Source organism: Gobio gobio (assembly GCF_949357685.1).
Source record: "Gobio gobio genome assembly, chromosome: 15".
NCBI lineage: Eukaryota > Metazoa > Chordata > Actinopteri > Cypriniformes > Gobionidae > Gobio > Gobio gobio.
The window spans coordinates 41710042-41732649 of record NC_137108.1 but is presented as its reverse complement, the minus strand read 5'-3'; the positions used below and the strand labels follow the sequence as shown (position 1 = coordinate 41732649).

General features: G+C 38.1%; 1 protein-coding gene across 4 annotated transcripts in view; it reads left to right on the top strand.

Moving 5' to 3' along the window:
- The window catches only part of zfpm2a (zinc finger protein, FOG family member 2a), a 213637-nt gene that overhangs the window by 153852 nt on the left and 37177 nt on the right, over positions 1–22608 (top strand). Inside the window, exon 1 of one of the 4 annotated variants that reach the window (XM_079836443.1) lies at positions 1805–1859. The exons of the other annotated variants lie outside the window; for them this stretch is intronic. The gene's annotated coding sequence lies outside the window, so the exon portion shown is untranslated. Of the gene's footprint in view, positions 1–1804; positions 1860–22608 lie in introns of those variants that run through there. 4 annotated transcript variants of the gene reach the window in all.

The following is a 22608-nucleotide window of genomic DNA, read 5'->3' as shown; positions in this document are numbered from 1 at the left end:
TATACAAAAACAAATTAAACGACAAATCACAATAACGTCTGTGACACAGAAGGACCACCTCTCGTCGAGTAGCATTCAAGTGGGACTTAAATATTAATAAAATGTAAATAAAATAAATATGGTGAGAGGTGGTTTACAGATCTCAATGCAAACGGGAGAAGCCTCATGTTACGGTCGTCACGATTGCAGATGACAACATTCAGGATCAACACTGTTCATGTACCGCAGGGTAAGATTAAACTAATTTACATATAACCAGTTTAATATGGAGAGGCACTGAAATGTAGACCTTCGTGTTTTTGACCTACGCCGTTACATGAGAACAGTTAGTTATTTCGGTTTGAACGTTAGCAAGGACTCACTAACTTTAATAGTAACTTAATGAGAGTATGACAACCAGAAAACCCTCTCAGGATACCTGGAATCAGTGTTACAGTACCTCAGGCACGACGATTTACCATTTTTTTAGCATAAACACCATCAAACCGATGAGAGCTTCGGATTTTCCTATGTTTCTCTATGGGGCTGAAACCTAAAGATGTCTGAGCTCCGGTACCAGCGCAACTGATACTCAACTGCCATTGGCGCATCTGCGTTCCATGGGAGGGGCTTACTGATAAGTCAATTCAAAACCGAAACTAAACTGCGCACGGTATTTTGCCGGTTACTTGATATAGGTAAATTGAGATTGAGGATTTTTTTCAAATTGAGTACTCGAATTTAATCGAGGAATCGTAAGGGGCCTAATCACCAGTTTAAGAGAATGCAGAACAGAGGAGAGTCTGCTGGCAAAAAGAGAATGCGACAGAGCTCGTAATAAAACAAGAATCAACATTGGCTTGGCTTTTCAGAGATGGTGAGAACTGAGGGATTTGCAATGCTGTAAAGGTCATGCAGAGATGGCGTTTTTTTATTACTCAACAGGTGAGTAAGGAATTTTGTTGAATAAATCAATTTCCATATGTATTTCTCTATCAGAGTTCATTGTGAAGCATTATCCATTGTGAAGGCTCATTTCATTTTAGTTGCTGTAGCATTGTGCTGGAATTTATTTTCAAGAACGTACCGTGTCTATTAATGGGTAAAGCTACAGTAACGTCTTCAGCTAGACTGGTTATATCTCTTAAGATTAGAAGTGAATGTTTTAGCAGGATAACCATGTTCATCCCCACAGTCACATAGAGCCGAAGCACAACCAAAACAATGTTCTGCAAAATGCATGCAGTTTTTATTTTTTAACCACTTAGAGGGCCAAAAGTATAGTGTACACTTTTAATAAATCTGGAGAAATGGTTTTGACAGTGAATTGTGACCATCCAGTTTTATTATATAGGAAAATGTATACTCTTGGGTTCAATTCAAGAAAGAAACTCATAGGGTTTTGGAACAGAATGAGGGGTGAGTGAATGACAACAGAATTTCCATTGCCTTTAACATCAGAGCCAACGAGGATGGTACATAAGGGAACAGTGTACAGTAAATGTGAGAATGTAACGAGTAGTGGCATTAGTGACCTATCGGAGGAGGTATACATGGGGGCTGACAGTAATTTTATGCTGCATAAAGAGTGTACAGAGGTACAGCTGAGGAGACAACATGACTGGACCGCCATCCATCTTCACACAGTGGGCGGCTGGTGACCTGCGTGATGGTTTTATATCCATTTACTCGCTCTCCCTCTCTCTCTCTTCTCCCAAACCTGCGCACCAGATCACTTTAACCAAGATGTGTTTCACCATTGCTGTCCACAAATCAAATCTCTCTTTCTTCAGATCTAAACCATCTTCGTGCCTTTATCACACAAGGTGTTTGGCAATGAAATCTAGCAGTTTCTGAGACTGGCTTCAATAGGTTTTTAGGTAAAGAATATATTTCAAAAGACTTTTCATTGGATTTTTCATTACGCACATACAGTATTTACAGATATACAAAATGCTTTATAAGTGATGAGTGATTTTGAGTTGTTGGCGAAGTGTTTGTTATCTTGATATTTGTGTATTTGTTCTAAAATAGCTTAAATTGGGTGATTTATTTTAAATTAGAGAAACACTTTTTTTTTATTTATTAACCCAATGTTGCTAAATAAAAATCTAGTTCTTCATCAAAATGTTCCCTCGTACATATTTTATTCCAACAATTTAGTATTGTAAATTAATGAAATGATTAAACTTCATTCAGAAATGTCCATAAACAGTTTTTTGACAAAGTTGTGAATTGATTGATTGGACCATTTGAACTGATTAACAGAAATTATTTGAACATACTTTGTTGTTGCGGCTGAGATCTTAAACAAATCACATGATTTGTGAACAAATCTTTCAGACTGGTCTAGTGAACCCAATAAATTGATTTCTTGAAAAAACTATAATTTTCAGAATCTGACATTATTTTATTTTATAAGACACTAAGTTTTGTTTCAATAAATCACTCAACCTAAATAATAGTCATAGTTATTGTGGCATATGTTGTGTCAGTATAGTTTGCCTGTCCTTCTCACATTCATCCCTCAGACCATAAACTAACCTCCTGACCACCCCATAACTAATGCTCTGGTTAACAACCCCCCTCTGCTTCATTCCTGCTCGCTGCGCTGCAGAGGGAGGGAGAGTTTGTTGATGAGGTGATGGTAGCGCCATCTGTCCAGTCTCTGTGGGTATTGTCATAAAGAAAGCCTAATGTTGTCATCATCCTTACATGGCAGAGGTCATTACCGTTTATAGAGGCACATGAAACTTTATGGCACATAAACTTATGCTGCCATGATGTGAAAAGCAATGAAACAGGATCTGAACAAAAGCCGCACAATGATCTTGCATGACCGGTCACGCAAATTAAGTAAGTAAATTGCTTTCTTTGAGATGTAGTGGTGAGTTTGTGAGTGTTGTGAAACTTTTAATTCCATGTGTTTTATGTTCCAAGACTTATAAGAAAAGTGTTGTATGTATTTTCCGTGATGATTGCAATGTTGTGGTATTGCTCACCAACAGTTAATATATAACACATAATGTTATAGTTGGTGTGTTTATCATTTGAAACAAGATTAATAGAAATCATTACAAAAATCAAGAAATCATTCCACTTTGCATGCACTTCAAAAGGATGAAGACTCGAAGAATTGATAAAAAAAAAACTATGCCAACATTACTATTCTTATCACTGTGTATCAAGCACTGAGGAAGCCTCCAATGCTGAAATTCAGACGTGGTAATGGGCGTTTTGTTTCCATTTTGTTTCTTTTGCAGTAGACCAGAGTAGAGGAGACAAATCACAACAGAATGGGCCATCTGACCAATCAGAGCAGAGTAGACCAATCACAACAGACTGGGCCATCTGACCAATCAGAGCAGAGTAGACCAATCACAACAGACTGGGCCATCTGACCAATCAGAGCAGAGTAGACCAATCACAACAGACTGGGCCATCTGACCAATCAGAGCAGAGTAGACCAATCACAACAGACTAGGCCATCTGACCAATCAGAGCAGAGTAGGCCAGTCACAACAGACTGGGCCATCTGACCAATCAGAGCAGATTAGACCAATCACAACAGACTGGGCCATCTGACCAATCAGAGCAGAGTAGACCAATCACAACAGACTAGGCCATCTGACCAATCAGAGCAGAGTAGGCCAGTCACAACAGACTGGGCCATCTGACCAATCAGAGCAGATTAGACCAATCACAACAGACTGGGCCATCTGACCAATCAGAGCAGAGTAGACCAATCACAACAGACTAGGCCATCTGACCAATCAGAACAGAGTAGACCAATCACAACAGACTGGGACATCTGACCAATCACAACAGACTAGGACATCTGACCAATTAGAACAGAGTAGACCAGTCACAACAGACTAGGACATCTGACCAATCAGAGCAGAGTAGACCAGTCACAACAGACTAGGACATCTGACCAATCAGAGCAGAGTAGGCTCAAGGGAAGGAGGGGTTTAGAGAATGAATCTTCAAACAAACAATTTTCAGAAGCTTTGAGAAATGAGGTGATGTGCAATCTATATTATAAGAAAAATAAACTGATTTTTGACCATGTATGCATGTAAACGTATTGTAGGAGACTTCTTCGTAGGAGGAATCTTTAAAATGGCATAATAGGGACATTTAAAATGACTATAGCAACAGGAAATATGTCCATATTTGTATGTTTTTGTTTGTTTTTAACAAATACCATAGGAGATATTTGAAGGTTTATGTTCCACAGCCATTTGAACAGCCGTACGCATGGATTTTGCTGCCATCATTACTTTTGCGATTCGGTTTGGTGCCATTAGTGGTGCAGAAATGACACAAAGCACACTTTTACATCCGTTTGTGGTGTCACCACACTCGGACTGACGATCAGTTGCATGTTTTGATTCACTCTCTGTGTGTGTTTATAAGTGAGGGTGATTTCTGGGTTCCGGTCGCCGCGAGGTTGCCTGCTTTTCACTCGAGCTGGGCTTCGAGTTGATTTAAAGACCGTTAGGAATGGCAGCAAGAGGTAGAAGACAAAAAAAAGACAGTCGACAAATCAACTCCCGCCGATGCCTCTCAAGGTTTCAGCTGCAACCTATTCAGCAGGAGAAAAGAGAAAAATATATATACACTCTATCCTGTCAGGAGCTTGTGGCTTATCTTGAGTGACTGTCAAGGCTGGGAATATCAGGGAATGGACAGAAACATATAAAATTAATAAGCTCCTGGATGTTGTCGGAAGTTATGATGCTTCCATAAATCCTGGTTTGATCAGAGAGGACAAGGCTTAAAGCCGGAGCCGCCTAACTCACACGGCGAGTGTTTTTTGGCCTGGCTTCTCATTCTGCCGTGGAGATAGACGCCCTTAGCTGGCGAAATAAGATTTATCTTCCTTCCTCCCCCTTTCATGACTGACAAATCTGAGAAAGCTGGAGGCCACTCGGCAGCCATTACTACCTTTAATAAAGGGCATGGGCTCAGCAAGGTGAAACTTGGGCCAAAGGCACACAAAAAATGCACAGAAGAGAAAAGAAATTGGCGCTTACTTATCAGTTGTACGTCCCGTGTTGGGTGAAAGGTCGAAGAGCTTTTTGTTTGTTTGTTTGTTTCTTATAGCAAAAGGATGGATGCTATCTGTCCCAGCATCCAAACGGCGAGGCTCTCTGGAGTGGTGCGGGTAATATTTCATGCCAAGAATTAGGCAAGTGAACCTCTGTGGGTTTTTTTCACTGGGTGGCGGAGAGAAACATTGATCATCGTCTCGGCAGCGAACACCGATGCGTTGGCTTTTTCGAGAGGATGTTCTGTGCCGCTAGTACATTCATTGCAGGGTAATTAAATGCTGCAGCTGTGTGTGTGTGTCTTTCATACAGCTTGAGTGTGTAAGAGGTTGCGGTTGTTACTAGGAGAGAGAAAAAACTAAACAATAACAATGCTTGCTGGACCAGATGAGAGAAACTGTATTTCAATTTGAGGGTTTGTATTGAGAATATGTCATGCTTTCTGGGCATGTCGATACAAAATGACACACAAATACAATTGTAATGATTGCACAGAAGAAATAAAAATAAGAAATGCTGTTCAAATCATAACTGAATGACTCGGATATTATGTATATATGAGCACTTGATATTGTTTTAAGTTTCACTAGTTGTCTTTAGTTCAATGGGATTGGACTTTATATTGATAACTAATTATGGATGTGATTAACAGGCTCTTTTGTTGTGTTGTGATTCTGATAAATTCTGATAAGCTGATCTTTTTTATTCATGTTTTGGCTGATAACCAATGTTAAAATTCTATACTGTTTTAGCAAAATACATACCATTCGAAAGTAAGGTACGGTGTGTTTTTGAAAGGATGTTTATGCTCACCAAAGCTGCATTTATTTGATCAAAAATACAGTAAAAAATAGAAATACTGTGAAAAATGTTTACAAGTTCAAATTACTGTTTTCTATTTAAATATATTTAAAAATGCAAGGCTCGACATTAATGCTTGTCCGGGACAAGTGGATTTTTTGAAGGGGCAAATGAAAGAGAATTTACTTTTCCGACGGACAAGTATCCTGATTAAAGCGTCAATAGCAAAAATAACTAGGGAATCCCCAAAACATGAGAGCGATTCTGCATTCATTTAGTGTAAGTGCCGATTTATAGTGAATGATAATATATAATGAAACAAATCAGCGCAGCAACCACAAAGAAACTCAGTTAACCTAACATACTGCCATAAAAGTCATAATGCTGAGTTTTTATCATTTATATTATATATGATAGTTAAGCAACATCGCACGACCAGGATTGCTGAATACCATCACGATTGAAAATTACTGATTTCATATTCATATTCAATAAACAAGTAATTAAAATTAAGCCACTTTTTAGAGTTTTTGTTCTATTTCAGCAGTGAAAAAAAAACAACAAAAACAAAAATCCCAGAACAGCCACTAAAAAACTCAAAATATTTTAAACAATCTCACAACATTATTTAATGCAGTTGTAATTTTCAGTGTAAAATATTTTTATTTTTAATTTGATTGGTAACAGCCCTAATTTATTGATCAAATTTAAGAATTTCAAATGAAAAATGAATCATACTTTAATAAAATTGGGGTTAAAATGCCCTTCATAAAGGTAAAAATATCATAAATATGCAGATTTAAATATGTCAAGGCTGATTGAACACTGATGAGAATATTGCTTCAGAATAAGTTATATTTATAACACAATTTAAAAAAAAAAAAACAAGCAAATTCTTTACTTTACAAATTGAAGGACAGGCACATGAAAAGGCTTAATGTCGAGCCCTGAAATGTAATTTATTCCTGTGATGTAAAGCTGAATTTTCAGCATCATTACTCCAGTCTTCAGTCACATGATTCTTCAGAAATCATTCTAATATGCTGATTTGCTGCTCAAGAAACATTATTTTCAATGCAGACAACAGTGCTGCTTAATATTTTTTGTGGAAACCGTCATTTTTCAGGATTCTTTGATAAATAGATGAATTGATATTTTAAATATTCTCTTTATAAAGCCCCTTGAGCACTTGAAAAGTATTATTTTTTATTTAAAAGCTAATGTTGTTATTAGTAAGTGGATTGGAAAGATGCATCTTGTCATGTGATATGCTTATGAGAAACTGACCCGTTCCTACTGTAGAATAAAACCGCTTTTTCTAGATGGTTGGTGCGTTTCTTTTTTCTTTTTTTTCTTTTTTTTTTTTTACATATTTTTCAAAAATACTCGTTTTTTGTGTGTAAAACTTTTTTTAATTAGCACTAAAAAAAGATGATGTACCTTTAACTGTGAGCTAGAGGAGCTTTTCACAGCTTTCGCAGGTCGTGTAAATGCATTCTGTGAATAAGTGTTTTCTAGGAAATAATTGAATTGAGTGTTTGACGTCTGCGCTTCTGGGTGCTTTACTGCTGAAACTGGTTCTGAGCTGAAGTCTCTCAGATTATCCTGTGAATTGCTCTACCTGTGAAGTCTCCGGCTCGCCGATGGCTCTTCTGCATGAATTATTCAGATAGGCAGAGTCCTCACAAAATGCTTGTGAAGGAAGTGAATTCTGCTCACTGGTAAACAGATTTTAGCGATTTTCTGCTCCGAATCCCTTCTGAGTTGAGTTGTGCCTCGGTGCCAGCGACGGATAATTACATCACATCTCTTTTTCCTCTCCAGACCCCTTCAAACTTTCCCCTGCACCCACTGCAACCCCTCCACCGCTCCGTCTGCACCCAGAGTCACCAGTTAGGGGCGCAGGGGTGATCTAAAAGTGGGGGAGACATATTATAAACCTTATAAATGTGGCTGATGAATATTTTTATAGGTGATGCAATGTTTGGCCAGTAGTCCGTTGAAACTAATTTGCTGAAAGACTGGTAAGAGGGTGTGAGTCATAGTAGGATTACCGCTTACATATCAGTGGTGTGAGGAAAAAAAAGTCCCTTTATTTATTTATTTAATAAGTAATTTTTTTAAAATAATAAATATGTATTACATTGCCAATAATATAAATAAAATACATATTTACATATCAAAGTAATTAATTATTAAATTAATACATTAAATTATTATTAATGTATTATGCATATTTAACAATAAATACAATTAATAATACATATTTATTAAAATAAATGATTTGTTTATTAATAAAATGCATAAGCTTATTTATAGTAAATATTTATAAAATTTCCAATAATATGAATGACATACATATTTACACATCAGAGTTGATTTGTTTATTTAATACAATTTATCTATAGTAAATACTTATTACATTTCCCATCCTAAATTTAATACATATTTTCACATTAGAATTTATTTATTTATTTATTTATTATACATATTTATCAAAATTATTTATAAAAAAAATAAATGAAAACAAATAATTTATTTATAATTTTTTTATATTTTTAGTATTCATTTTTTTTTATTATTAAAATGATGTATTTATTCATATATAACATTTCCAGTAATATTAGTCAAATAAAATTTTACACATCAGTTTGTTTATTTATCATAAATAAAAATGTATTTGTGTAAATATGTATTCATTTATATTATTGGACACTATATGATGCAAAATAAATAGGGTTATTTCTGGCGTTGATAACTGAATTCAATTTAAAACAAGCATTCCCCATATGTCAAAGCATTTGATATTGACTTCTAATCTGAAAATGTTAAAACATATTCTTTTGCATGATTATGCATCAACACTGATAGTTGTCAGTCCAAGACAACTTCCATATCGACCAGCACCGTAAAAAAATGACTTATTCCACCTTTAAATGTAACAATAAACCCTTCTGTGAGATGCTGTGGTTCATGCAGCTGATGCATGTGTGTGTGTGTGTTGTGGGCTGCAGTCTGACCTTCACCAAGGCAGTATTTGGGAGGGCACATCTGAATCCACTGACCCGTATTGGGCCGCAATAGAGAGGAAACGCAGCAGACATGAAGGAGTGGCGTTTGGCCGGAGCCCAACTGGGGGAGAACACCCGACCCCGCACACAGCGTGGGCACGTGTTTGTGTGTGTGTGTGTGTGTGTGTGTGTGTGTGTGTGTGTGTGTGTGTGTGTGTGTGTGTGTGTGTGTGTGTGTGTGTGTGTGTGTGTGCGTTTCAGATATTATGGACAGTGTCATAAAATGCCTACTGATGCAATACAGAGGGTTTAGAGCATCTCCAGCATTCCAGGGCAGATGGGAGGAAAGTAAACACACACACACACACACACACACACAAAACTTGATAAGAATGAGATACACGGGTCCAAACGGAGGCCTGAATGTATCTCACTTATTTACTTGACATATCTGACATATCTCAGATGTTTCATTTAAATATCATCAATCTTCATTGTTTAGGTGTTTCTCACAAATTTTAATTTGTTTGCCTCCATTGAGGTATGAATGTGATTTTTTTCAGTCTCTGACTTTGGTGTCTTGGCAAATCAGAGCATACCACCAGAGGACACTCATGTGAGAATACTGCCGTTTTCTCAGGAGACGCAATTGAGAAAATGAGATTTAATTTGGGATTTTTTTTAGGATTTGGGGATCTTGGCCAATACAAGCATAGTTTGGGACACTGTTGAGATCACTAGACTAGAGAACACTTGACAGATCTCATTTGGCATTTTTCTTTCATAAAATGTACTTTATGATAATTGTTTATGGCAAGATGCGAAGACAGATGGATATTAGAGAGGCAGATGTTATTGACGCAAATATCAATTAATCATTTTAAGACAGTTTTTTTCTATTTCAGTTTATTTCTCTGTCATCAGTTTAAAAACATTCATTCATTAGAAGCTTAATTTCAAAGTACTAGGCCATCAGAGAGCACTATTGAGCAGTTCATTTGGTCAGTAATGTTTTGACTGGAATACATAGGCTGGTATTATTGTTCTCTCCCTCCAGATTAAAGCTAAAACAAGCATTTCCCACATGTCAAAGCATTTGATAATATTTGCTTCTAATCGTCAGAGGACTCGCACGACTCCTATTAGCAAACATTAGCCGTTTAAAGCTGTTTACACACTGCGATCAAGGCCATTGGCTGCCTTTACCACTTCGCAGATAAATAAAGCACAAAGTTTGTTTTCCTACTTTGTCTTTGAGCTCCTTCGCTGCAGAGGAAAGGCCAAAACCCCAAAGACGGAGGCAGGAAACACTCCTGTACCGCAGCTCTGTCATCACGCTTGAAGAATTTCTGTTTAATGTACTGTAATGTGGAATTCAGCAGGGACCAGTTTAATTGAGTTTTACACAAACCAGTTGGGAGCGGCGCTGGAAGCTAGGTGATGTTGAGGTTCTTAATCTGTCTCTCCGTAGAGGGTTGTTGACGAAGTGGTTCTTTCTCTTTGTGCGGGGAAAAAAGAGGAAGCCTAGGAAATGATACATCCGTGGATAAAACCAATTGGCAACCCTCAAAGGGAACGAGGTTGATAAGACAAATCCAGCACTTGTAGAGAAATAAAAGAATCCAACTGTTCATTAAAGGCGGAAACAAAACAGGCGATTGAGAAGGCAGGCCGGCCGGTCGAAAGAGGAGAGAGAGAGAGAGGCAGGCAAACAGAGATGGCTCCTATCAGAGGAAAGGATTGGAAAATAATCAAGGATTTGTGAGCTGAATTAATAACCAGACAAATAGTGAATTTTTTTTTTCGTTCCCGCTTTCGCAAAATTAGGAAGGATGGACCACAATTATCTGACGCAGGACGGCTTTTAGCTGCACTTCCTCCTAATTATGAAAGATAGCTCAAATCTAGAGCTTCAGATGTTTCATAAAAGCACTCGGAGATTCAAACTTGCTGCCAAGACTTCAATGCGCCCATAGGAAAGAAACATCACAAAGGAGATCTCTTTAATATCTCAATTGTTTCTCCTAGAGAGTGAAGAGATTAAATGGAGGGCGAGTGGAGACTTCAGCAATATCACGTTTCCTCCAGAGTTTCAGATGAGATTCACAGTGTCTCGTAATCAACACAGGAAATTATGTTTTATTAACAAAGTTCGTGAGGAGCAAGTTCAGATAATTAACCCAATTAACACGGGAGGAGCACGTTCAGTTAATCAACTCAATTAACGAGATAAGAGGTGTATATACAGCGGACTTACCTCTGTTCCATGTTCACTTTTAACTATTTCTATCCCTACTCTGGGTTCGAGCTCGGAGCCCTCCCCTTGGACAGCACACCAAATATGCATAACTTTAATCTTTAATGCATAACATAATCTGATTATATGCAAGTGTGAACTCGTGAAACATAATTGAGCGATACATTGTGATATTTCATTGTGTTACATATGCCTATCTTTCTCTGCATCTTGCTGTAAATAATTAGCATAAATTTTCCTAGGGAAAAAAAAATCCCAAATGAGATTATTTTTCCTAGGCAGCGATGAGACTGAATGGAGAGCAGATGGAGATTTCTTCAAAATCCAGATGTTTCTCCAGTAATCTCACATGCATCTCCTTTATAGTTTCTAAATAGGTCAACAATGTCATAAATTGGCATTTAAGGATATATTGTTAAGAAAAAAAACATATATTTTTCATATCTAAATAGTTAGCGATTAGATTGAATGGAGAGCAGATGGAGACTTCTTCGAAGTTCAGATTTTTCTCCTGAAAAAAACAAACCCTCAGTAATCCAACATGTCTCATCTAGAGTTTCTTAATAGGTCAACAATTTCATTTAAAGGCACAGTATGTAATTTCCGCCACTAGAGGTTGCTTATTCAAAACAAAGGCGTAGCTTGATGACGACATGAATGAGCGTGGATTCATTGGAGATGTCGTCTCCATGCCTGCCGATGGAAAGGAATCCGACGGATTCGGGCAGAAATATTATTCATGGATGAGCTAATGATCGGAAGCCATGGGAGTGGACCAAGGCTGCTGGAGTGAATGCTAATGAGAGACACCTGCGATACACACTGGTCTCGACTTTTATTCGGTCCAGCTTTTATTATGCGCTGTAGTCGGCCGCTCCCGCGTATGTGGGGTAACGCATTGCTGTTTTACATGATTAAAAAACAATCAATCTAAATACATTTGAGTGTGTTGAAAGTTATGTTATTAAAAAATCATATTAATAAAAACTGGATGAATTGTGTTTGCTAAATGATATGCAGTTAATTTTAATGCGGTGATGAATTGAGAAATCAACTTTTCTTTGAGCTTTTGGTATATAAAAGTTCATCGTGATATAAGAAAATCCTGTAAATTTCAGAGCTGAAAACGTCGTGGTTAGTCAAAATAAAGCTTTTATTGACACCAGGCCCAGAAAACGAGAGATCTCAGAATATGTCGACCATTGACGTAATACGACGCAGAAGCACCGACTCGTAGAGCTAAACGATGCGGAATCGATTGTAAACAAGATAGAGGTCGAGACTGGATTTGCAGACATATTGAGATTTAAACACAATGCTGTGCCTTCTATATTGGATCCGACAGGAATGGTGCAACACACTTATGTGAGTTTTTTTATATGTGTTAGTATTGCTTTGTTACAGATAGTTTGATATCTATTGATTACATACCTTAGCACGTGGTTACAGGCTGGAGAAGGTGTTATTGGTTCATTCGGGATCAGACTCGGACTTGTAACGCCAGCTTGCAAAGCCCAAAGTCCCGGGGCTATGTGCTTTTCAGACGGGCTATCACCAGCCTGCCGATGCGCACGCGGTTATATTCACTGATGATCGGGCGAAATGATACAGAAATAACATTCCAATCAATCGCTGGTGGATGAGAGATGAATCATTGTGTTTGTTTGATAAAGACATTTTGCGAGCCCTGGCTGTGGGCTGGGCGATTCATTCCGGTTGACGTTTGCCACACGCTGTCATTGACAGGGGAGCAGAAGCTCATTAAATATGCACATTTTATCCAATCCTAGTCGTGGGCGTTTACTTCCAAGTCTTCAGTGCGGCACGCCCATCAAAACCGACCGTTTTTCAGAGAGCCTCAAAACCATGGCAGAAAATAGCCTATTACTTATTCATTATGATGCTTTTGAATGTAAAAACCACGCAAAACTCATAAGTTGACCTCAGACAACAGTATACATTTTTTTTAAAAGCCAGTTCATGACACCTTTAAAATAAATTGTAAAAACAGTTGCTCACCTGTCTAATAAAACACATAATATATTAAAAGTGTCTTTGGTGATTCCATGGTTTCTACGAAATCGAGGGTAACACAGATATGACGTCATAGACAGGTGACGTAATGACACGGTCTCTGATTTCTCTAGATTTAAACATCATTGGAAATGTTTGGGATAATGTAAGTACACAAGTCAGCAAGATATACAACATTGTTTTAGAGGTTTTTGGATATTTTAATCAAAAAAATTTACATATTGTGCCTTTAAATTATATAAATTGGCATTTGAGTATATTGTAGGAAAGAAAAATCCCACATCAGATATGTCTTTAGACATATCAATAATATCTCAAACTGATTTGCCAAGATACTAACATCCGCAGTCAAAAGTCAGAGACCTCTGGTAATAAAGACCTGATTGAAAATCGATGCTATCCACATGAATCGTATTGCTTTATACTCTAACTGAATGTCAACTACTGTCTCATTTCAGAATTTTAGAAGAAACATGTGACGTTGCATAAATGAGATCTTCATTTTGTCTCCTCTTTTATGAAAGAGCAACCGCTGAGCAAATGAATTTTCCAGTGGGTATTAACATGACACATGTGAGTCTAAAAAGCAATTCTAAAAACATTTGGAGCGTGTGCAGAATAAGTAAACGAGGATGTGTGACCGCGGTACTTCATCAACTGACCATAGCTGTGTAATGAGAGACCGTCCGGCTAACGGTGATATAAACACACACACATACACACACAGAGGGCTCAGGAAAGGCAGGGGCCGTAATCAGCGCTTGTGTGATCTGTACGCTTCGACATTCCATGGCTGTTTTGTGTGAAATAAAGCCATTCATCAACACATCAATAAAAATATAGAGCAGATTATTATTGCGTTGGCCGCCCCATACAGCTTCAGTCGTAAATAATGGCCTGCCCGCCACTGCTTATATTAATTAGAGGTAGAATGCAGATAATGCGAAGGCTCTTTTATTGCGGCGAGCTGAATCAATTTTACAGTGTTATTCAGACTCGCACAAGGTCAGGCAAAGTTGTTGCGACAAGATGTGTCCCTTGTAAAACAGGCTTTCTCTGATCAGCCTCTGCGCTCTACAGTGAGGACAGATATAGAGATTGAACACCGCCACTTCGTGATGCGCTCTATACGTTTGCATTGATAGTTGCCGGGTGTCATGCATGCTTTCATGTTTATGTGTATCTGGTGGGCCGTGACCCAAAAATGGCTCACAGGTCAGACAGCAGGGAAAAACAATGCTAAATGCAAGTAAGAAAATACAACTAACCATATAATCGTCCAAGTTAGGAGGACAAAGTTTAAGGTTTTTTAAAAGGGAGAAGAAAACACTTTCTATATCTTTTGTTGTTGTCAAAGTTTGTGTTCAGACTGGTATTTTTGAATGATTATTTTACAGTATTTCAAACTGTTTGGTATCATTTTCATCATAAAAAAACATAAATGTATGTTAACATGGATCATCATTGTTTGTGCATTTTTATGAATTATTAGATTAATAAGTAAAAGTTTGGGGTCAGTATTTTTTAAAGATATTAATGTTTTTTTTTTCCAGCAAGGACACACAATTGATCAAAAGTGACAGTAAAGACATTTATAATATTACAAAAGATTTATTTTTCAGATAAATGCTGCTCTTTTCAACTTTCTATATTCATAGAAATTATATATGAAAAATGTGACACTAAAGACTGGAGTAATGGCTAAAAAAATTCAAAGCTTAATTACATTTGCTTTTACATCAAATGAATAATTTACATTTAATTTACAAAACACTTAATAATTTAAATAATATTTAACAATATGACTTTTTTACTGTAATTTTGATCAAATAAATACAGCCGTAGTGTATATATATATATTTATAATATTTGTTTTATTATTATTTTAAAATATTTTAACATTACAGTAACCTAATATAAGAATACATATCAAATAAAGGAATATTTTATGTTTCCTTGTGCCAAATTATTGACAGTACTTTTTCATCTTCTTATAGTCTTTTTAGCAATAGGCCAGGGGTTTAGAGAGCAAACCCATGCGCTGAATCTTAATTTAAGCTGGATTTAACATGCTCAACCACTGCTCACACAGTTCGCTCTCTCTCTCCAGTAAAGTCATCAGATTAGATGACAATAGCACTATTCTACCACTCTGGAATACCTTCATAACTCTCCAGTTACTTCTGGGAATAGGTTTAACATGGTTTTGACTGGCTCAGACGACAAATTCCAAAAGTCTACAGATCTTATTTCGCTCATTTGTCTTTTGGGGAATTCATGATTGATCAGATCAGTGATTGAGATCCACTGCTTTAGGGGATTCGCTCCATTGTCTTAGTGCAGTTGTCATTTACATAACTTTACAATTTGTCTCTGGTCTAGATGATTTCAGTTTGTTTCAGAAATGACTAAAATAACTTGTATGCCTATTTGGTTTTGACAAATGACTTTATAATCTCATCAACAAACAGTGTTCATAATTAGCTCCAGGAGAACCAGTACATTTCAGTCTGTTTGAATGAAAGAGCAACTGTGCCCATCCCCTTTTTCAGTGGTGCCGGCAGTATTTTTTCCATAAATTTTCCCATAGGGATTTTAAAAAGTCTTTGTTAAAGATTTATAAGCCATGAACCAAGCCAATCAGCTATGAGGTAAATCACAACACTACAAACTTTGATTTAAAGGGGCTATATGCGTTTTTCTGAAATTTAAACTCGCGACTGATACCTGTGGCCAAAAAATAGAACTGCTCTTATTTTCTGCTCGCTCTCGCAGCGGTGGTGACGTCACATCCGCAGACAGCGGATCAACTCGATTACGTCATTCGCAGTGCTTCATGGGAATGGGCAGAGCTAAAGAGCTATTTTGACGTTTGCTAATTTTTTTGACTCTGATTGGTGTAATTTTCTGTACAGTTTCATGGGTAATGTAGTTTTTCACCAGGAACTAAGCTGTTAAACACGATTATTTTACAAATAGCTTGAAATAACACGGGCTAATGGCTTCAACAGAAGCAAATACCACAGATTAACAACCTTATAGTTTAGAGTATCTCTGTCTTTAAAGGCTTATAAGTTATTGTTCAAAACAATTTCCTTATTACTTCTGGAACCCAGCTATTGCCCTCTATAGTCACGTTCAGCAACAATTATTGTCTGCAGTCCTATTGAAGGCTACCTGTAGATACAGCCTCCTCTCTCTGCAGTAACTGGGCTGAAATTGTGGCATTCTCTGTCCGTGAATATCAGACTGACCTGCTGTTTCCTGTGAATATCTCCATCTCTCTCTCTCTCTCTCTCTCTCTCTCTCCCTCTCTCTCTGCTCGCTGATCCGAGCGCTGACTCCTGTTAAATCTTGATTATGGATTATGTGACATTGTAAATGACGGGTGGATCGGGTGGGATGTCTCGGATTAATCGGCGGGCACGGATGCAGATTCCGTCAGTAGACTCCATCTCGAGCAGAGAGGCTTCATTTCCACTCGGCCGCCCCCGTTGTGCATGCAAAGCAGATTTAGTGATAGGTAATCCATGTAAGGTTTTTAGCACAGCTTTTCAGAGGATTGAAGGAAAATTATGTACATGTTTTAAAGGAAGAGTTCATCCAAAAATCAACATTCTGTCATTATTTACTGATGTTGTTCTTAACCTATATGCTGTTATATGTTTAAAAGTTTGTGTTCCACTGACAAAATTTACAGTTTTGGAACAACATGAGAGTGAGTAAATACCTATGAAAAATAGTTCATAGTGACCACAGGCTGGCAGGCTCCAGAAATGACTCCCTACAACATGTGTGCTGTATTTAGGATGTTATTGACTGTAAAAATCTCAGATCTTATTGTCCATTTTACATAAGTTGAATTGGTGGGGTTGCAAGACATAGCCCACCAATGTTTTTTTGTGTTCAATGCTAAGAATCTTGAGATGCATCCATATGTAATTTATGATTTTGAATAAAGGTGAGTGTGAATAACATATAAGAGCTTCAGCATGGGAATTTACCGACACTTAGGTCTGTTTCTCGGCTATATATAGCACATTGGTTATACAGACTTTCATGGGGCTTTTTGAACAACATGAGTGAGTAAGGGTGTGTTCACATTTTACTCCGGTTCGCTATTTTGGTCAATATTGAAATCACGATTATGTAACACGATTATTTCACATGACTTTGGGAATGTGTTGTATTTATTAAAAATACACCTTTCAACAATTCAATTGAAATTGTAACATTTGTTGTACTTTTTGAACTATTAAAATAAATAATATAACATATATTCAAATCAAAGTATAAAAGTATTCACATAAAAATGATAACCACAAATAAATAAGATCAACAATTTGGTTCGGCTAGATATGCTTTTCAGGTACGTCTAACATTAGTTTTCAGGTACAGAAATGTGTCAAATGTAAAATAACATTGCATTGCATACATTTTGAGTGCATAAATTAAAGATTAATCCTATTAAACTTACAAAAGCTATTCAATCAAGAGCGTTGAGTGATGTCCTTGTCTTTTGTTGTTTGACATTAAACAGACAGCAGTAAAGGCTACTGCCTCTTTAAGACCTAATGATCGGATATGCGTCGACTGTATAAAGTTCACTTAAGGCATATACAGACTATGTCTGCTAGAATACTCATCAAGATGGACATGTTGACATACGTTTTGTGTGAGTTTGTCCGTTCAAGAGCAAGACTTGAAAGAGAACTCGATATTTGCCCGCTGAGAGACGTGTGCGCGCTCTCGGATGAGCGCACAGAGATACATTTTCTCACAGCGCGCGCGGCTTCTCATTCACGTCTTCAGGCACTAAACCCGGGTGATGACGGTGAAAACGACTGGTCATATTCGAAAATATGGCAGCACTCGCATGCATTGAACAAAGTTTACAAAGAGAGAATCATTTGAAAAATATGAGGGGAAAAAAGGACGTTTACACGGCACCCCTGCTCTCGTCAGTTTTTGTTTCTTTATTAGATTGTCATAGGTCACTCTGTTTAATTTTCAAGTGGTTAAACAAATTCGTGGTGTTCCCTTGCGTTGCAGCCACTACCATGTAGCAAATCTTGCACGTAGCATGTTTCTGCTCGTCGTCTGATTCCTCAAAGCCAAACTGTTCCCAGACAACGGAGTTGGTTTTGCCTTTTTTGCTCACCAAACGCTGCTGTAACTGCCCTCCTTCTGCCATCTTTACTCTTTTAAAGTCTTTTAAAGAGTTTTTAAATTCCAGCGGATGATATGCACACGAGTCACGAGACTCACAAACTGAGAGAGATTTGTGGCTTCGGGAGGGGCGGATGAGCGCGTGCGCGTTTCATTCAGAACGCAAGACAAAATAAGAGTGTTCTTGCAAAACTGAACATGGCAAAATAATCGTTTTTTCTCGATTGTACTATTTTGGTGATCGTTGGGAGGCAAAATCGAAATCGAAATTCGATTAATTGCACAGCCCTAACATTTAGTGCTGGTCCGCTTAGCATTCAGATTGACATTTTTAACACCGAACCTAAAGGCATAGGGATATGTTCACAACCTGATTGGTTGGCTTTTATTACGTATATTTTGCAACGGAACTTTTGTGCTTGTTGTACTAAATGTGCTTGTTGTATGCACATATGGTTATATTTTGACCAGCTGAGTACTCAAGAAGAGCTTATAAAATGTGTAAAGGAGTCAAAACAGCGGCAGGAATCCCTCCGTCACACACATCTGCTGCGAGGAGACGTGGTTCTGATGCCTGTACTGAACTGTGATGGGCAACATCGCGACTATGACGAGAAAATAACAGGTGTACTTGAGCATTCTGTCCGTTTTAGGGTCGCATCTTGTGACATCATGCCCTGGTTCGATTAGTTTTTCTCGGTTTGGTTCGTGTTGCGTTCATATTTCATTCGCACAATAGTTCGTTGGGAAGTGGGCCGAGACCCATCTTTTCAGCGGTCTCGGCCCCCTTGTTTTGCTGCATTTTAATCGAACCAAACATGCCAAGTGTGAACACACCCTAAATAATGACAGCTTTTCATTTTGAGATGAACTATCCCTTTAACATAGCGACTATGCCTCAGAATGTTTCAAACAGGAGGAAAAAACATCTTATTCTTTCCGCCACCTTCTCTTTCCGCCTTCAGAAGCGCCTCCAGCAGTCTCCATCTCGATCCCAGAGGACCTGAACTTTGCTAGAATATTCCTGAATATCACATTCATCCCAGCTCTCTCCCTCCCCCTCTTCCTTGAAAAAGTTTGTAGCACCTGTCACCTGTCAAGCGTCCGGTTATTTTCTGTCGGTTTTATACTGCTCTTTCATATTATGGCTCATTAAAGCGCAGCGCGGTCCACGACCGTATTTACATAGCGCTGGCGGGAGAGTTTTAATTTGCACTGGTACTGAGCATGACCGTAACTGAGGAGTGCAGTGCCACAAAATGACTTTTCTCACTTGACATCCCCCTTAGAATACACCGAGCCGGGCTTAATTGCTTGAACAGGGCCACAAAAGATGGAGACGGAGCCCCTCGCCAGGGGACCTGGGGGCCGCTGCCCGGCTCCTCATTGGTCCTGGGCGTTCTAGTGAGATATTATTTTACAGCATGTGACCATCCCATTAACCCTTTCAAAATGCCTTACATTCTCTTTGGCTGCGTCTTTATTTTTTTCCCCCTGGATTCATGGTTTTCTGACCCAGCGGTTTTCTGTATTTTACGTTTTTTTGTTGTTGTTTTTAGATCTGAATATCTGTTTTAATATTATTGCATGTTTTGTGTCTTGGACATAAAATCTACATCATGAAATAACATTCTCATTTAAGTATCATCTTTGTCTTAGTTGTTTCTGATCAAATTCCAGTTGTCTTTCATAAAAAGACTTGGTCTTCTCCTAAAACTCCTTTGGAGGAATAAAATAAACACTAATTATGATTTTTTTGTTGTAATATATTGCAGTAAGAATTGGATTCATTTAATGAGAAATGTTTGAGTTCACTTTTGATTGCAGACTTTGGAATCTTGGCAAATCTGAGCAAAATTTGAGACATTAACTCTTTCCCTGCCAGTGTTTAAAAAAAAAAGAAGGTTGCCAGCCACCGCCATGGTTTGTGATCATTTTTTCACAAAAATGTAATGGCCCATAGAATCTTTTGTTGTATGAATATCTGAGCATGCAAAATAACAAAAGAAAGAGCAGACCCTCTGCTTTTAAACAAAACCAAAAAAATCTTTTATTCTAGCTTCATGCATTCCTTTTTTATCAACACTTAAATATGGGTAGGTTTCATAAAAAAGCAACATTTTGAACAAAAAGCAGAGAAAATCATGTTTTTGTCAAAGACTACATCCAGATCAGATTCAGAGCGATGATCAAACACAGATGGAGTAGATAGAGTCCATCAACACCCCTAATGCTTGATGAGTCCTATAGCTCGCCCTGGGTCGACATTTTATTCAGTAACATTATCAGTTTTGATTTATATGATGTTTAATGTTGATGATTACGTTATTTTACATATGCATCTGCTTACATACAATTGCTTGTTTTTATTGCAACTTCTTCGCCTGTATTTTGATCAGGAGATTCTGGACTCATTCAGAAAATGCGTAATAGCGCCCCTAGTGTATAACAGTGAAAACACAGAAGCCCAGAAAAATTCTGTGTTTGGTTGGGAAGCGTTTTCACACAAATAATGGAAAATTCTGTGTTTGGCGGGGAAAGAGTTAAGATCTCACTCTAGAGAAGTGATATGAATCTTTTTTTAGGAGAAACTATGAAGCAGGAGCCTTCAAGTCTGTTAATACATTTTCATTAGACTGCTGTATAGGAGATTTTTCTTTCCTATGGGATCACATCTTGACAAACAAATATTGAGACCTAAGTTATGTGTCATTTAAGTATCAAGATTGTCTCAGCCGTTTCCCCTAAAATTCAGAACTTCGGCAAAAATCCATTTGCAATAGTTGAGATTTCATTTGTGATTTTCTTTCCTATGGGTCAGAATGAAGTCTTTCTCTTTGTCCTTCTCTCTCCTTTGTTCACTGATGTAGTCAGTTTCTAGATCAGCAGTAGTTTGAGGTGCTGAGCCAAAATATCACTAACACACACACACACACACACACACACACTCACACACAGATCTCTGAAATCAATCACCAGCAAAGGGGTTTGGCTCTGATCTTGCTCATCAGCCACAGACACACCAAACCACTCGGTACCATCAGCACCATCACTGCCGCGCTCAGAATGCGCTGTGGTTTTTTGGAAAGCATATTGTATCATTTCACCATCTGTCCTGGTGGAGGAGATGGCCGAGCCTGTTTACCGTCTGCTGCTTTCAGCGCACGCAGATCTGGAGTGTTCTTTCTGGACCGGATCAGCGTGGATTGGATCGCGGTGGAACCCACAGGGGTCGCCGCAGAGCACAAATATATCGGCGCTGGTGGAATAAATGTCTTCACAGGTGATAGTTCACTTCGATTTTATATTAGACTATTGGTCTTATTGTGCATTGGTGCATGTCTTTTTAAATTAAATGTGCAAATATGTCATATTTGCGAACTGCATTTCATTTTGACATCTTGATTTTTCCTGTCCTCCAATTTGAGTGAGTTCCAACTGTTCAAAGGTGACAGTATCGCATGGAAAATCCAAGGTATTGATTGATTAACACATTACTATCCCATGGTATTTCGATGGTTGTGGCGACGTCTGGTTCCTCCGTGTGGTCGCTGGCTGCGTGTTCGGCTGCTCTTTGGCTGATGGAATAATATGGAGCAGATTGGTGGAGATCTGCAAGCCGTGTTGTTTGATCTTTCCTCTTCACGCCACGTTTGCTGGCACTCACCGTCTCAGCCTCACCGCATGGCGCAAGCGGCACTGGCGTGGCCTCAACCTGCCTGCCAGCTTTCTTCCCCCTCTCTCTCTCCATGCCAAACTTATTCCCTCATGGCTGTTCCTTATACATCCTGCGCCCCGTTTTACAAGAGCTAAACTAGTGCAATCACAGGACGAATAGTTCAATATACATATGAATGGCCCACACACTCATTTTCCTGATGGACACAAAAGAATTCTAGTAGCGGTACATTCAATTCATCTGCTCGAGGCCAATCCAGACCTCTTACATTTAATGCAGAAAGGCTGATGTTCATGAATCGTGATGGCCGGACTAGAGATTCTCCATAGAGTTCAGACAGTGTGACAATCTGAGAAACCTCAAATGGTATCTTTTTATTTTTCATTTTTGCAGTTTATTCTCTCTTATTGCAGAGCGTCCATCATTCTGTCATTATTTAGTGCACAATGAAATGTTTTAAAGGAATAGTTCACTGAAAAAATAAATATGACCTTCTTCTGTGAAACATGCAATGGGAAATTTTAAATAATGTATTAGTTATTTTTTCCGCGCTATTGCAATGAATGGAGACTGGAGATTTCAGGCTTCCAAAAGGATTCAACTGCACCAGAAGCATCAACAAAT